General features: G+C 46.6%; 1 pseudogene; it reads left to right on the top strand.

The window, feature by feature from the left end:
- The first annotated feature begins 239 nt into the window (after positions 1–239).
- On the top strand, positions 240–2,073 carry LOC117981103 (large ribosomal subunit protein eL37-like; annotated as a pseudogene).
- The last annotated feature ends 10,038 nt before the right edge of the window (positions 2,074–12,111 follow it).

Here is a 12,111-nt window from a genome sequence, read left to right as displayed (position 1 = left end):
GCACCTTCAACCTCCTGGGCTCAAGTGATCCTCCTGAGTCAGCACCCTGCCCCACTCCCAGTAGCTGGAACTACAGGTACGTACCACTGTGCCCAGCTAATTAAATTTTTTTGTTTGTAGTGACAGGGTCTTGCTTGGTTGCACAGGCTGGTCTCAAACTCCTAGCCTCAAGTGTTCCTTCCACCTCAGCCTCCCAAAGCACTGGGATTACAGGTGTGAACCGCTACAGCAGCCTAGATAGAATGCATTATTTTAAAGAGGGATTATATGGGTTGGCTGTGTCCCACCCAAATCTCATCTTGAATTGTAGTTCCCATAATCCCCATGTGTCCTCAGAGGGACCTGGTGGGAGGTAATTGAATCATGGGGCAGTTACCCCCATGCTGCTGTTCTCAAAATAGTGAGTGAGTTCTCATGAGAACTGATGGTTTTCTTAGGGGCTTCTCCCACACTTCTTCTTGCTGCCACCAGGTGAAGAAGGATGTGTTTGCTTCCCCTTCCACCATGATTGTAAGTTTCCTGAGGCCTCCGCAGCCATGAGGAACTGTGAGTCAATTAAACCTCTTTATAAATTACCCAGTCTCCAGCTGTTCTTTACAGTGGTGTGAGAACAGATTAATACAAGGGGTTTGAAGATGGGTAATCAGTGCTAAATCTTGCAGGTGGCCAGGAGGAGGGATGTTAGCCACAAAGGTTTGTTTTTCTGAGACCCTTCAATCAGTCACCCTCATGCTTAATTTTCCTACATGGAGCTTTAGGGGAAGCCATGAGGAACATGGTGTCTGACACATAGTAAGTGTTCAGTAAATATTTGCTGACCAGATGTAGTGGAAGTGCCTTATCTTCCAGTCTGTTTGGTCTCAGCTGTGGAAGTGAGATGATGAAGGGAATCTCATCGTTTGGAAAGCATCACAGTAAGACACACACATTGTGCCACCACTGTGGCTCTAAGGCCCACCACCTCCAGAAGACGACCTGTGGCAAATGTGGCTACCCTGCCAAACACAAGAGGAAATATAACTGGGTGCCAAGGCTAAATGGCGAAATACCACCAGAACTTGTTGAATGAGACACCTAAAAATTGTTTGCCACAGACTGAGGCACAGATTCTGAAAAGGAACACACCTAAACCCAAGAGGGTAGCTGTTGCAGCATCCAGTTCATCTTAAGAATTTCAGTGACTAGTCATGTGATAAATGTTCTAGTTTAAAAAAATAAATAAATAAATATTTGCTGACCAAAAGTTGAATGCATAACTGAGTCATTGTGTCACAAAACAACTCCCTAATTTTCTGCAGTAAGCTTCCCTCTCTGTTGATGTGACAATCCCCAACCCAGAGTTGGAGAATAAGTTTGTAAAAACATTAATATTACGCCTGTAATTCCAGCACTTTGGGAGGCCGAGGTGGGCAGATTGCTTGAGCCTAGGAGTTTGAGACCAGCCTGGGCAACATGGCAAAGGCGAAACCCTGTCTCTACAAAAAAAAATACAAAAATTAGCCAGGCGTGGTGGTGTGCGCCTATAGTGCCAGCTACTCAGGAGGCTGAGGTGGGAAAATCACCTGACTCCAGGAAGTCCAGGCTGCAGTGAGCCATGATTGCGCCACTGTCCTTCAGCCTGGGTGACAGGAGTGAGACCCTGAGACACACACACACACACACACCAAAAGCCAAAACAAAACATTGATACAAATGAGAGTGCGTGAATACATTGGGGTGATGTGTGACAGCCATTTCAGATTAATTGAAGAAAGCTTCCTGTGCAAAGTGGACTTGGAGTTGAATGGTGAAGGATGGGCTGCCCCAACACTTACATATGAATTGGGAACAGTAATATCTATGGGGTACTTACTATGCCCCAGCACTATACTAAGTTCTCTCCATCTATCAGAGCATTTAATCCTCCCAACAACCCTTAGAGGTGGGGACTATTATGATCCTATTTTGCAGATGAGGGATCGAGACACACAGAATTTAAGTAACTTGCTAATAAGTGATGGAGCTGGAATTCAAACCCAGGCAGTGTAGCCACGTGTTTGTGTGCCCAGCTATCATGCCATATGGTTCTGCTTGGGCCTGTGTTCCTATACACAGAGCTACATTTTGTTCTACGGAGCACCATGTCATGGGAAGCCTCTGAGCCTTGCTTGTACTGTTCTCAAAACTTGAAATGACCCTTTCTTTGTCTGTTGAGCTCTTATTCATCTTTTCTGCCTCCACTGAGATTTTTGGTGCCTCCAGAATTTGACTGTAGTTTGGGCAAGGGCAACAAAGACAAAGAGGAAGGAAAGAATCTATAGTCTATGATTAGAAAAGATCAATAGACTCTGATTTTTATTATATAAAGGGAACAAAGAGACATCCAGGTTGGCTCCTGGCCTGTGGCTCCAGGGGACCAAGATGCAACCTCCTGTGTGTGGACAGAGATGGGGATTGATTGAGGCATGTTTAGGAGTTTTAGGAAATGCTATTTGCATCCTAGTTCCCAGCTTGTCTCTAATTAGGACTGTTTTATCCAGAAAAGAAACAGAAATGGTGGCAGGAAGCACGCTGTAGTCTATTCAATATAGTGTGGGCAGCAATACAAAACCTGCCTACCCAAACATACCTTCCACTTTGTGTGAAATCTCCACCCATCGGGATTAAGTGTTATCCTGAAAGGCATATTTTAAAGCCATGTACTGAGCTCCTGTTCTGTGCCAGGCACCATCTAAGAGTGTACCATGTTTTGTCTCATTTAATTTTCATAGTAATCCTTAAAAAAGTGCCATCATAATTGTTAGCCATTTTACAAATGAGGAAACTGGCCTCTGAGAAAAAGAACTCACCTAGAATAACAGAGCCCCCAAAAATGGCAGAATCAGGACAAGTCCAAGTTAGGATGCTAGAATCTGTGCTTTTAACTATTTCTCACACTCCCTCTCATTGTTACGCCTCCTGTGTGTGTTTATACCCTTGCCCCCTGCCTCTTGAGAGTGGAAGGGAGCCCTCATGGGGAAAAGTCTTTCCTCTTAGCAGTAAGTAATTGCTTTACTAGCAAAGCCCGGAGCCAGGGAAGTAATGCAAATGCTGGGATAACACTGTTTGTCCCAGGAGGAGGGGGAGATCTCAGCAGGCGCCCTGACCTGCAGGGGTTGAGCAGCAGTTCAGGGCAGCCTCCAGGGTAGCCAGAACTCCCAGCTCGGGGAGGAAGTGAGCGGGCCAGTTCTACCACTGGCCAGAGCAGTGCGCTCCCCATGGGGCTGACTCAGCCGGAAACCGCCCTGGGCCACCCACAACGGGAAGGAGGGATCTGTCCTCACCTTTACCCTGCAACTGAGACATTGAGGCAGGGAGAGGCTGGGTGGACATAGGAACCAGAATCCCTGCTTGTGGGGCGGGGGCGGGAGCTGGGGCGGGTGGGCTCCTTTGCCAGGGATTGTGATTTGGGGCTATCAAGTATGCCCCGTCCCATAGCCAGGAACAGTCTCCCGGTCATCTCAGAAGCCACCCTCAGGTCCTAGCTGGAGGGTCTGTGGGTGCCTCTGGGGTCTCGTAGATTGTTCTCCAAGTGGAGGGGCCTCCAAAAAGGATGGTCCCAGAACTCAGGGAGGCAACCACTCCCTCCTCCTGAAGGTGACCACATCATGACCTGTGCCTTCTGTTGGTGCGGCCCAGGGCTCCCTGAGGAGGAATGCCAGGTACCCCTGACACTAGACAGAATTGTAAACTCCTTTAGGATGGTAGAGCCCAGTCCAGTTCCCCCAGGGCCCGAGAGGAGTCTTTGTGTGACAGCCTGACTGCCATATGCAGGTGCCTTCCTGCACCCTTTAGGGACCTATAGGTGCAACAGGGAAATAGGTGAAAGGTCCCTCTCCAGGTAGGTCTCCACCCTCACCCATGAGGTCATCAACCTGGGCTAGGTGGGTGGGCTGAAGTGACTGAGTCTTTCCCAAAAGCTGGGAAAGGAATAGGTCTTGCTCTGGTCACAAGCAGGTCAAGGACTGGTGAGCTGAAAGGCTTCTTGGAAGCAGTGTCTCTTTGGGACGGGGGAGTTTCTATTCTGATGAATTTTGCTTATAACAACTTGTAAAGATGGTGGTGAGGTTGGTGTTTTATATTAGGTCACTCAAGGTCCCAAGGTGGGGACAGGGGTGGGCATCAGTCCTGGCCTGGGGCATCATACCTGGATGTCATGCCACCACGTGGACATTAGATGACAAGCATGTTGAGAGTGGATTTCTAGCCCCATCCACCCCAACCTCCTGTCTTGCACACTGTGGGCTCCAAAGGGCTCCAAAGCTCAGTGATTAGTTTTTAAGTGAAAATTTTTGGCTAAATTTTGGACTTAAAAAAAATGGTCCTGGCCAGGTGCTGTGGCTCATGCCTGTAATCCCAGCATTTTCTGAGGCTGAGGCAGGTGGATCACTTGAGGTCAGGAGTTCGAGACCAGCCTGGCCAACATGGCGAAACCCCATCTCTCCTAAAAATACAAAAATTAGCCGGGTGTGGTGGCGGGCACCTATAATCCGAGCTACTTGGGAGGCTGAGGCAGGACAATCACTTGAATCCAAGAGGCAGAGGTTGCAGTGAGCCGAGGTCACTCCACTGTACTCCAGCCTGTGACAAAGCAAGCCTCTGTCTCAAAAAAAAAAAAAAAGTGGTCCTAACCATGCCCCACATTTGTGTTGAGGTGCACCCAAGTCCCACACACTATGCTTCTTCATCCCTGGACTTTTTTCCTGTGCTGTTCTGTTTTCTCTACTTGGAATGGTCATACCTCCTTCATGGTCCTAACTCCTCATCCTTTAAATTTCGGTCTAGACGTCACTTCCTTCAGGAAGTCTTTGCCAATGCTCTGAGTCTTAGTTCAGTGTCCCTCCTCTGTGCTCCCATAATTCCTTCCTGGATTAGCATACATCACATGGGACTTGTAATCACCTGTTTCCTAGCCTTGGTCCTTCATTAGATTAAAAGCCTTGAGGGCAGTGACTGGGTCTCGTTCATGTCCATGCCCCTGTGCCTAACACATAGTAGATGCTCACTAGATATTTATGGGATTAATGTGTTAGGGACACTCCTTCTTCTATTTCCTCCTCAGTAGCTGACCTAGAGTTCAACCATCTGCTGAGTGAGACATAAGATTTACCTCTTGTAGAGAGAGGTCTATTTTATAAAAGACTTCAAGCCCAAAGAAATAATATCTAAAGATGAAAGCCAGCTGGGCACAGTAGCTCACACCTGTAATCCTAACACTTTGGGAGGCTGAGGCAGGAGGATCACTTCAGCCCAAGAGTTCATGACCAGCCTGGGAAACATAGTGAGACCCAGATCTCTACAAAAAAAAAAAAAAAAAAGAAAATTGTTTTTAAAAATTAGCAGGATGTGGTGGCACACATCTGCAGTTTCAGCTACTTGGGAGGCTAAGGTGGGAGGATCACTTGAGCCTGGGAGGTCGAGGCTGTAGTGAGCCATGATTTTACCACTGCACTCCAGCCTGGATGACACAGTGAGACCATGTCTCAAAAAAAAAAAAAAAAAAAAAAGATGAAAACCTAAACACCTTGGCGGGTATAGGTGTTCCTCCTGCAAATAACACCTGGGGGTGGTGGTGATAATCTGTTCTGGAACTGCTGCTGTTAAGAACCAATGGTAGGGCTGGGTGTGGTGGCTCACACCTGTAATCCCAGCACTTTGGTTTGGGAGGCCGAGGTGGATGGATCACCTGAGGTCAGGAGTTCGAGAACAGCCTGGCCAACATGGTGACACCCCGTCTCTACTAAAAATACAAAAATTAGCTGGGCATGTTGCCACATGTCTGTAATCCCAGCTACTCGGGAGGCTGAGGCAGGAAAATCCCTTGAATCCAGGAAGCAGAGGTTGCAGTGAGCCGAGATCACACCACTGCACTCCAGCCTGGGTGACAGAGTGAGACTCCATCTCGAGGAAGAAAAAAAAGAGAACCAATAGTAGGGGTGTGTGCATGTGTGGAGATGAAATGGAAGGCATTTTTAGGTCTAGAGTGTCTCTTTGGTCCAGTGGCATATGTACAGTGACATAATGGGCAACTGGGAAGGTAGGCAGATGTGGATTGACTGAGCCTGCACAATACTTGAGGCTGGCAGAGGATCTCCCAATGGAGGATGTGGAGGAAGGAGAGCAAGTTCAAGAGCTTATTTTATTTGCTTCATTGTTCTATTTGTTTTTGTGCTTATTTAATCAGCCAAGGTGTTGTGATTGTATGTATATATGTATGTATGCATGTAAGTATATCTGCATTAACAATGTGTTTGAGACTGAGGATGGTGTATAGGCAGTCTGGTGGTTGCATGTGTGTGTGTGTGTTTCACACCTACTTGCACACTTGTGTCCCCTCATGTCTTCAGGTCTGTCATGGAAGTGAGGAGGGGAGAAAGGGAGAGAATAAACTCTTAACAGAGTACCTGTTCTAAACCAGACACTTGATGATTTTTAGCTTGTTTAATCTTCACAACAACCCTGTAGTGTAATTTTGTCATCCAGCTTTACAGATGAAGAAACTGAGATTCAGGGATGTTATGTAATTTGTCAAAGGACATTGTGCTCACTTATGGTCTTGATAGTAGTGTTTAATTTATGTCTGCTCTGTCATTTCCAGGTTGACCCCTAACTCAATGCTGAGGGTTTGGCATCCAGGACAGGGCACAGAAGAAAATCACTGATTGAGCGCAGTTCAAAGAAATGGTTAAACATTCGGGCTCGGGTCAGACTGATCAAATCCTACTTCTGCCCCTTTGTCATGTGGCCTCGGCATTAGGAAGGTGCCCTTTGTGTGTCAATGCCTTTAAAAAAAATACCACAAATTTACCTTCAAGTAAATTGTTAGGTCCAAACAACTTAATAAGTATTTATGTCCTAACAACTTGGCTATTTAAAAAGATAATGCACATAAATAGAAAAAAAAATTGTTTCTTGCTTAAATTACCAGTTACTTACTAATGGGATAGCTATGCCTATTGGGCACTGTACTACTTCCCCAACTTGGGAATCAGATTGACCACCACCACACTGATATCCTATTCCATGCCGATTTTCAGGCTGAAAAATCCAGTTTTGCAAAGATATTATGTCATTAGAAGGAATGCATCGCCATCTACTGTAAAAATGGTGAACTACCATAAGCTAACACAATAGTTCCCTTGGTGCCCGGTCTCGGCTCACTACAACCTCTGCCTCCCAGGTTCAAGCAATTCTCCTGCTTCACCCTCCTGAGTAGCTGGGATTACAGGCACCTGCCAGCATACCTGGCTAATTTTTTTTTTTGGTATTTTTAGTAGAGACGGGGTTTCACCATGTTGGCAGGCTGGTCTCGAACTCCTGACCTCAAGTGATCCACCCGCCTTGGCCCCCCAAAGTTCTGGGATTACAGGCGTGATCCCCCACACCTGGACTTTCCTTGATATTTTTCAAATATCATGTGGAATCTCTGTGAATCCATTGTGGAGACTTGGAACACCTTAGTGAACAGTTTGGGAATTGTGGTATTAGGGGCTATCTAAGGTCAGCTGGGCAATTTACGTATCCTATCAGCACGTGGCTGGTATACCTAGCTGATGGGATTTGTGAGGAGGTTTAAATGAGAAGGTGTTTATAAAGCCCCCACACATGGCACTTGGTGCTGTACATTAGAAACACCTGGAGGAGCTAATAAACCCACAGATGTCTGGAACTCCACCCACGGATTCAATGTAATTGGTGGAGGAGGGGCCCAGATAGGAGAGTTATTTAAGAACCCCAGGAGATTTTAGTGTGCAGCAAGGTTGAAAATCACTGACCTACCACATAGTAAATAGAATATTGTGGAAATAAAGGTAATATTTTTATTATGGTTAGGAAGAAAGAATGCAAACCCCATATCCAAAGGCCTGGGTTCTAGAACTTCTTTCCCATTTACTGGCTGTGTGCTCTTGGGCAAGCCACTTACTGTCTCTTAACCTTTATTCTTCCGTGTACAAGGAGGATAATCATTTGTGTCTCATCTTAAGTCACAGGATTATGATGACATGTGAAATAATGAGTGTAAAACTGTTCCCTTTTTTCTTTCTTTTTTTTTCCCCCAGACAGATTCTTGCTCTGTCCGACCAGGCTGGAGTGCAGTGGCCCGATCTCAGCTCACTGCAATGTCCACCTCCCGAGTTCAAGCAATTCTTCAGCCTCAGCCTCCTGAGTAGCTGGGATTACAGATGTCCCCCACCACGTCCGGCTAATTTTTGTATTTTTAGTAGAGACGGGGTTACACCATGTTAGCCAGGCTGGTCACGAACTCCTGACCTCATGATCTGCCCACTTTGACCTCCCAAAGTGCTGAGATTACAGGCGTGAGCCACCACGCCCAGCTGAAACTGTTCTTTAAACTGGGTAGCCTATACCAATGTAAGGCAATGTTGAGGAGTAGATGCGGCCTCTTTCCTCAAAGAGAGATCCAGAAAGGCTTCTGAAAACCCAAGACACTTGAAGACCATTGTCCTCTAGCAGTCTGAACACCATGGAGAGGCCCACAGCTGTGAAGACAGAAAGGGATGGCCCCGGTTCTACCAGGGCCCCATTCCAGTGGATGAAGGCAAAGAGCCTGCCTGAGCAAGGAGTCACTGCAGTACTGGAGAGTCCCAGAAGGGGGCAGTCTTGTCTCAGCACCCCCGACATGGATTCAGGTGCAGCCATCCAAGCCAATTTGCTTTGAAAAAGTTTATGTGACTGTTTACAGATTTAACTTATTTTTATTAGCCACTGTACCATGGTACACAAAGTAATTACAAACTCAAGATTAAAATTAAGGCCATGTTGTAAAAACTAAAAAATTAAAGCTAATTTTTGTTTTTTTTGAGATGGAGTCTTGCTCTGTCGCCCAGGCTGGAGTGCAATGGCACGATCTCGGCTCACTGCAACCTCCGCCTCCCAGGTTCAAGCGATTCTCCTGCCTCAGCCTCCTGAGTAGCTGGGATTAGAGGCGCCTGTCACCACGCCCGGCTAATTTTTGTATTTTTTAGTAGAGACAGGGTTTCACCATATTGGTCAGGCTGGTCTTGAACTCCTCACCTCAGTTGATCCGCCTGCCTCGGCCTCTCAAAGTGCTGGGATTACAGGTGTGAGCTACCGCGCCTGGCCTAAAGCTAATTTTTAATGTGCTTAAGGTTCTTCGGTAAGAGAGTTTAGCAAAAAAATTTCTCTAGATTTCTTCTTTTTAATCACCATTTTGACTTTGATTATGACATCTGTATTCATACTAGGCTTATATTTCATCCATGCAAGTTAGGTGTGCACATGTAATGAAAACAATAACAATGAAATCATTCCAATAGTTAGGAGATAAAACACTAGTTTTAGTGAATTAACAATAATACTTCATCCTTTCACTCTGAACACAGCCCGAGGTCAAGTGAAACCAAGTCTCAGGCTGCCAGAGCTCATGTCTGCAGAGTGTGCATGAAAATTCTCAGGGCAGCTGTTTGGCTTCAACTATCATGGTAATAATAGCTTTATGAAGCAACTGCTATGTGCCAGGTGTTTACTTAATATTAATAAACTGCTGTTCCTCATAGCATGTTAACAGAAGTCACTATCATCCTCATTTTTCAGAGGAAGAAACAACCCAGAATGCCTGTCCATGGTCATATAGCTAATATGGAAGGAACTAAGGGTTTCAGCCAGGCTTCTGTCTGCCAAGCTCATGGACATTCACCACATCACTCAGCTAGTCCCCATAACTTTGGCCAAGGGACTCTCTGGGATCTACTCCAAAGCCTCAGGCAGGACTATGGAGGAATATCTTTTCCCACAGCTCCCTGCTCCATCCCACATGATTTGCCCTACAGCATGATGAACCTGAGGTCCAGGGGGGTACCTGCCACCTACTCCCAGAAGTGGAATTAGGGCATGGCTGCAATAAGAATATGAATCCAAGGAATGGAGTAAGGGGCATAAGAGTTGGATTTCCAGCCTGTTTGTTGCTGGACTTAATGGGAACTATGTTTATAAACCATGTGGGCTCTTCCTGAATCTAGAAGAAAGGACAGCTGAAGGGCCTGTGTAGTTGCTGGGCCTCTGCACCCAACCAAGGCTTTCTGTGGCAACTGTGAAGAGGTTGTTGAAGATCCTGGATGGGATTAATCTTTGTAATAATGCAACTCTTTATGGTCGGGCACGGTGGCTCTCGCCTATAATCCCAGCACTTTGGGAGGCTGAGGTGGGCGGATCACGAGGTTAGGAGATCAAGACCAGTCTGGCCAATATGGTGAAACCCCATCTCTACTAAAAATACAAAAATTAGCTGGGCATGGTGGCATGCACCTGTAGTTCCAGCTACTCAGGAGGCTGAGGCAGAAGAATCACTTGAACCTGGGAGGCGGAGGTTGCAGTGAGTCGAGATCGTGCCACTGCACTCCAGCCTGGGTGACAGAGTGAAACTGTGTCTCAAAATAATAATAATAATAATGCAACCCTTTATAAGCACCCTTTTCACTTAGTGTTGCCCTGCATCTTCTAAATCATCAACAGTAATTAGTAATACACATGGTACACATTAAAGCTGTTCACCAAATTTTTCCTCCTCTCTGCCTTCTGGCCACTTGAAAGGATTGTATTCCCTGGTCCCCGAGATTGTATTCCCTGGTCACTTGTGATTGGGTGTGGCCATGGACTACAGTAGTTGTGGCCAATGGGATTAAGTGGAATTGATGGTATCACTGCTGGCCTGGAGCATTTTATTGACTTTGTGAGACCTTCAGAGCTCTCTTCCCCTCTGCCACAGCTAATGGCACGGTTCCAGATAGTGATTGCTCCATCAGCCTGGGTTTTAGAGTAGCCCCATCTGACCCACAATGGACATGCAGAGTAAATGAGAAATGAATTTTTGTTATGTTATGCCAGTGAGTTAGGTTTTTGCTGTTCTTACTGTAGCATAACCTAGGCTATCCAACTGGTAGATTGGATTTATTAGCCACCTGGCACTGTGCTCTGAGTTTAGGTGGAGTAAATGAATCATTTAAGGAGCAGTAGGTGTGGTAGAAAGAGAATGGATTGGCTGGGCTCCGTGGCTCATGCCTGTAATCCCAGCTCTTTGGGAGGCCGAGGTGGGTAGGTCACCTGAGGTCAGGAGTTCGAGACCAGACTGGCCAACATGGTGAAACCCCATCTCCACTAAAAATACAAAAATTAGCCGGGTGTGGTGGCGGGTGCCTGTAATCCCAGCTACTCAGGAGGCTGAGGCAGGAGAATCACTTGAACCCGGGAGGCAGAGGTTGTAGTGAGCCAATATTGCGCCACTGCACTCCAGCCTGGGTGACAAGGGTGAAACTGCATCTCAAAAAAAAAAAAAATAGAATAATGACTTGTGTTTGTGTAGTTGTTGACACGTTTCAAAGCACTTTTAAGTAACTTACTTCATTGGTTAACCTCACCTAGCATTTAATATATTCCACTGCAATGACAATCTTCAGAAGAAAGGTTGTAAACCACTAGGAAACTGAGGCCGAGATGTGACAGGGTCAGGGCCAGGGTAGGGGAAGCTGACACACTCATGCAGAGGGGCCCTGCAGAGAGAGAGCTGCTGCAGAAGCCTCCATCTGCTCACGAGACCTCCTTCCTCCCGCCTGCCAATGCCAGGATAGGTGCCAGGCCTGGCTCCCATGCCAGCACTCAGGGACACAGTGGCATAGTAGCTATGCATGCAGTGGGCTTGTCACACATATCCCACCCCAGACCCTCCCCTGCTGGCTCAGGATGCTAGGGGCCACAGACACTTGCTCTGTTGCAGGTCGGTGGTGACAGAAGCTTTCTAAACCTCTTCCTAAATCCGCTCTCAGTCTGAGGAGAATTCTTTTTGATATTGTTGGCTAGAAATTGAACAGGACAGTATCTCACAGCATGTCAAGACTACAGGCCAGGTGCAGTGGCTCACGCCTGTAATCCCAGCACTTTGGGAGGCCAAGGTGGGCAGATTGCTTGACCCCAGGAGTTCAAGACCAGCCTGGGCAACATAGTGAGACTGTGTCTCTACAAAAAAAAAAAGTTTTTAAAATTGCTGGGAATGGTGGTGTGTCCCTGTAGCCCCAGCTACTTCAGAGACTGAGGTAGGAAGATCACTTGAGCCCAGGA

Source organism: Pan paniscus, chromosome 6 (assembly GCF_029289425.2).
Source record: "Pan paniscus chromosome 6, NHGRI_mPanPan1-v2.0_pri, whole genome shotgun sequence".
Taxonomy (NCBI): domain Eukaryota; kingdom Metazoa; phylum Chordata; class Mammalia; order Primates; family Hominidae; genus Pan; species Pan paniscus.
The sequence above is the reverse complement of the archived record's forward strand: the minus strand, read 5'-3'. Positions and strand labels throughout refer to the sequence as shown.